Genomic DNA, 5,524 nt, shown 5'->3' with positions numbered 1-5,524 from the left:
TACACCTAGTTTGCCGCCATCAGAAAGTGTTTACGCCCTTTTGAGTCTCTTTTTAGTTTTCCTTAGCCTAGACACCATTCTCTTTTGAATATGGCACTATACACTCCCAGTTTTCTGTATTTCCACTTCACCATATGGTTTACTGTCTGCATTTGTTTTGAAACTATTTGTATCTCCATCACCTAAATACTCTAAGTACCTATCATTATCACCTTATTTACTGATCGGTGAAAAATAGCTAAGGCTCCAGCTGACTCCATACCTCACGCGCGAGCCTTGATAAGTTGCCGAAACATAAAAAATATAATAGCCTCATGTTGTTGTTTGCCAAAACAAATACAAAATTTAGATAACACTTCTATGTCCATAACTTTTCCTGTGTCAAACACTTGTACAAGTAACCAATTCCGTTTTAGAGAGCTAAAGCCACGCCGTTGCCAAGTGCCATCAATACCTACTTTTAACGTCGCGTTCGTTCTTACCTTAAGGTTTTATTTTCCTCAACAGCCTCATCCTCAGCAGTTTTCTTGGGTTCATCCATTACCTGTTTAGCCTTGTCTTTTAAAAAAATTTATTATATCGAAAACGGTTTTTTGTTGGAGGTTGACGGAAGATTCATTACGCCACATAACATTTTGCATGCAGCCATTACCTTTCCCGATTGACACCTCAGTCCTTACACTAGTCTAATATTTACATCTAATTGAGTTCTTTTTTTCTAAATTAATATTACTAGAACTATTAAATTTATGTACAGATATTTTCAATGGCAAACAAATAAATCTCCAGCTTCCTAAAAGCCAGGCCAAAAATGTTGAGCAGCAAACGCACTTGTAAACCACTTTTCTTGCAATTTTTTTACAAAGTGATGAACTAAAAAGTTGATCTTGATAAAATTTGCATGTTAAATTAATTTCATTGTCATAGTTTTCATCACAATTAAACTATCTCATACTTATCTATGTTTATTTTCTTTGAAGGTGAGCATTGACTGAGATTGATGTTGACATTTCACGGCCTAGGGGCTAGACTCATCTTTTGACATCTCATTAGGGGTCTAGGAACTGGCTGGGTTTTCTTTCCTACCACCAACTCCTTTTCGGGGTTTTTAGCATAAACTACTTTTAACACGAGGGCATATTTATACATAAACAATCTTGTTAGCATTAATAATTATATAATTACTAACTAACACTCACTATATCACCTTCACAAAGCACCAAAACACTAATGCAAAACAATAAACAAACAGTATAAAGTCAGAAGCAGAACTCATAGCTGATTGCAAATAGAAGTTAGTTCTGGCTGCCAACACGAACAAAAGCAAATTATAGCACACAAAAATAAATAGGTCATATTGTATAATTAGTACATTGTGTGATATTAAAGCAAGCGCTGTCTCACATCAATTTCTTCCTGAAACATGATGTAAGCATATTTTAAAACTTTTTTCTGTAGGTTTACAATTTTCAACTATACATGTATTATATATCATTTGTGTGGCAGAAAAAAGCCGCTTAACTTTTTAAAAAAAATAAAAAAAAAATGTGAAAAAAAAATATTGTTCGGGCGGTACCGCCTCACTACCCTTAAATGTCGTAAAAATGTGAAAAACGAGTTGATATTGTGGTGGCCTTTAAAAAGGCCGTTTGTTGGGGGGGGAGCCGGGGCGGGCGGCTTTGTGTCGCGCGTTGGCGGGCGACTTAGGCCTTCTTCTCGGTCTTCTTGGGCAGGAGCACGGCGCTGGATTGTTGGGCAGTACACCTCCCTGGGCGATGGTGACACCGGGGACAGGAGGTTGTTCAGCTCTTCGTCATTCCTGATGGCCAGCTGAAGGTTGACGGGGGAATGATCCTTGGTCTTTTGTTGTCACGGGCCGCGTTTACCGCGCCAACTCGAGAACCTCGGCGGCGAGATACTTCATGACGGCGAGCCAGGTAGACCGGAGCTCCGGCACCCACTCGCTCGGCGTAGTTGCCCTTGCGGAGCAGACGGTGGATCCTGCGACCGGGAACTGTCAGACCGGGCCTGGACGCAGCGGGACTTTGCATTTCCCTTCAATTTACCGCCTTCTGCCTCGTCCTGAAATGTTGCGCTGTACTCGGTTTGGCTGGGGATTCAGATGGAAAGCCTTGGTACACGTCAAGTCGCTGTGACTGTGGGGGCTGGATTCCCACTTCTCTCAAGGCCTCTGGCGGTTTTGGCTGTTGCCTTGTGTCAACAAGGGTCAAAGCCCTAGTAGCTTTCGCTACCTGTCAGTGTTGTAGTGTAATGTGTAATTGTAGTGTTGTTGTATAGTCGTCCATGGGAAGACGGAGTTTGGGGACTCCCTGGTTCACCTAGATGACGGATGTGTTTTCCCACGGCCGAGGATTCGCTTGGCTGCTACTTGAAGAGTCGAAAGTAAGTCCTTTCACGAAGCTTTGATCGTAGGGACGTTGGCGATGCTCTGATCACGGTGTTTCTTACAAAACCAGGGGCGACCCTGTGGCCCGCCGGAGTGCACCTACTTGGACTGCGAGTAGTTTTCTCCGGGCGGACCTTGCAGGGTGAGGTGATACCATGCTGGAGCCGCGTAGGTTATCACTGGTCTGGTCAGAGCCGTGTTAGAGCAAGGACCTTCGTCCTGGCTGGCAGCTTTCGTGAGACGCGGTGCAGTGGGCCGATGCTAGCAAAGCCCTTTCTTGCAGTCCACAAGAGTTCCTAGTGAGCGGTGGGTAGATGTTGAAGGTCAGTTTGCTGTTCCAGGAGTACCCCAGGTTACTTGACTGTCGTCTTCCAATGGGAGAATGTTGTCCCGTTGAGAGTCAGTTTGTCGGCCGTCCGCTTGCGCCTCCTTGACCTTGTGAAGTTGATCGCTTCACACTTGTCTACGCTTGACCTTGATCCGCCATTTTTCAACACCAGGGCTCCAGTAGGATCCAGCTGCCGCTGCTTGGAGACTCTGGCCATCCTCAGGTTTGCAGGATGTGGCCGTTGAAGAGTGCATCATCGGCGTACAGCGACAGCTGCACTCTTGGAGCTACGGGGGGATGTCGTTTGTGTACCACAGGTACAGGATCGGGCCGAGCACTGAACCCCTGTGGTTACACCGGAGGAGACTGGGTCGAGTCGTGGAGGTTGGATCGGGCAACGCAGACGGAGGAAGGTCCGGTGGTGAAAGGTAGTTGGCGGATTAGCCGGATCATCCTGCCAGGCAGCGGGGACTCTGTGAGTTTGTACAGTAGGCCGTCGTGCCACACCTTGTCGGAAGGCCTTGCTCACGTCCTATCAGGACCGAAGTTGAATGGTGTTTCCTCTCCACGCTCTGAGATGTAGTTTAGAACTCTGCTGGAGGGTTTGGAGGGTGGTCGAGTGTCCACTTCGGAAACCGAACTGTTCTGTCCTAATAGACGTGAATAAATTCCTCAGGGAAACCTAGCCAGCATTGATCTCCTCGAAGATATTGGAGAGTAAAGCGCAGCAGGGAGTTGGGCCTGTGGTTCTCCGGGAAAAAGAGGGTCCTTGACCGGGCTTGGGAATCATGAATACCTTGGCATCCTTCCAGGTGGTACGGGAAGTGGGCCAGGCGTATGCAGGAATTCATGATGCATGTGCTGGTGACGATCACCCAAGCACGGCAAGTTCTTTCAATGCATGGCGGGTTTCCCAGGGAGTCTGGGCAAGGAGCCCTTCTTTGGGCGGAGGCGTCGGATGTTGTCGTGTACTTCTTGTGTAGTCAAACCCAAAGGGACCAGCGTGTCATCCTCTTCAGGTTCGTAATTGTCCTCCAGGAAGTCTTCGATTCTTTTCGCAGGCGAAACCTCGTCGTAGGATGTCAGCGTGTGGGGAGAATTGGTCCTCCATGGTGTCGGGAAGGCCTCGCTCTGTCTTGGGGGGGTAAACGATCCACGTTGGGCCCTGGAGAGGGGGGTTTACCTTTTGTCCCCTCGGAGGGGGTTTGGAGACCCTTCCGATCCCCGACACCATCGCAGCTTTGGGGTTTTTACGAAGTTGTCCCACGCAGCTGCTTGTGTTCCGCCAAAAGACGTGAGCATTCCCGGCTTGGCGGTGAAAACTTTTTGCGTGGGGACACCGTGTCAGCTGGTACTCCCTTCGCAGTTACGGTAGGGTTCTCCTCTCTCGGGTTTTCCGGGAAGGGGTGGGTGAGATTCTTCTGTGGAGAGGGGACGAAAAAATTTTTCTACAGCCCCCTGGAGGGTGTTGGTCAGGCCCAGCTGTTGGTCTAGCGGGGTTGGCGATTCGGCCCGGGGTTGGTGGGGGCCGGGTCTGGGGGCGAGGTGGTTTGCTATTTGTGCCATTTGACCTTGGTGGGGCGCTCGGAGGGTGGCTGGCGCTCCGTCGTCCGGAGGTCAAAGACAACTGGCCGGGTCTGACGAGAGGTCAGACACAGCAAAACCTCGATATTTCATCCAGTGCCCCAGCTAGCCAATGTAAGGAGTCCGGCGGGTGTCCTTGGGGGGTGGTAGTGTGTGGCTCCTCAGGGGCCGTACATGGACGTGGTGGGGGTTTCCAGGAGACGCTTGAGGTCCCTGCCGGGGAGTTTGATTTCCCGGGCATCCCCAGTCCAGGTGTTTCGCATTGAGGTCCCCGGCGATGAGTGCGGGAAAGCCGGGCGCAGCAGGCAGTCGAGGCGTGCGGTTGGAGCAACCTTTTTGGCGGGTTGTAGACGGAAGTTCTCTAGCTCCGCCCCATTGTGCTGACGGCAACCCGGGTGTTTCAGCCCCCGGGGTAATAACTGCAGCCAGTAGGCGATGAGTACCCCCCGGTGGACTAGACCGCCGTGCCTCCGCTGGGTCGGTGCCCTGCGTGTTATCATTTGCGATACCCGGGAAATTTGGGATGGTAAAGGGAGTCCGTCTGCCTAAAGGGGTCCCCTGGAGGAGAGCGATGTCCCGTCCAGTCCTGGAGGAGCTGGCTGAATTCCACCCCTCTTGTCAGAAGCCCGTTGGCATTCCAGTGACAACTCTCGTTCCCCTGATGGTGGCGGACAACATATCCCTGAGGCGAGACATCATGCCACCCTGTGGTCGCTGGGAGGGAACTGCGATATTCCGCCTTTAGTTCCAGGAATAGGGCAGAGGTGGAGGGGCATGGCGGGGGCGGCTGGGCCTGGGTTCTGCACTGCAGCCACTTGGGAGTTCCCAAAGGAGGTCCGGGTAGGCCGGGGGGGGCGATCTCCTCCAGGTCTCACAGGGGGTGGTACGCTTCAATCCCGGGCTTTTCCGCGGCTTAGAGATGGGGTTTTCGCGGCAGGCCCCAGTCTCCGATTTTCGGCTTCCCAGAGGTCGGGGTCGGCACGTCGAACCACCTCGAAGTCCCGCTTTCCGGCTGTCAGGGAGGGCTCTGTGGTGTCGTCAACGGGGAGCTGGGGCAGGGTCAGGAGCTTCCCGGGTTTTGGAGGTGGCCCTGGAAGGTTTGGCCTCCGATCTTCTTTGCACGGAGCATGGGAGCTGTCTCTCCTCTTAAAGTTGAGCAACCCCTGTAGTTTGCCGCTGGCCTCTCCACAGTTGCGATCTGCCGG

General features: G+C 51.1%; 1 pseudogene; it reads right to left on the bottom strand.

Moving 5' to 3' along the window:
- Positions 1-1,703: 1,703 nt before the first annotated feature.
- LOC124375040 lies at positions 1,704-2,952 on the bottom strand (annotated as a pseudogene).
- Positions 2,953-5,524: the final 2,572 nt, after the last annotated feature.

Source organism: Homalodisca vitripennis, unplaced genomic scaffold (assembly GCF_021130785.1).
Source record: "Homalodisca vitripennis isolate AUS2020 unplaced genomic scaffold, UT_GWSS_2.1 ScUCBcl_12736;HRSCAF=22611, whole genome shotgun sequence".
Classification (NCBI taxonomy): Eukaryota; Metazoa; Arthropoda; class Insecta; order Hemiptera; family Cicadellidae; genus Homalodisca; species Homalodisca vitripennis.
Note: the sequence above shows the minus strand (reverse complement) of the source record. Positions and strands in the feature narration are given on the sequence as shown.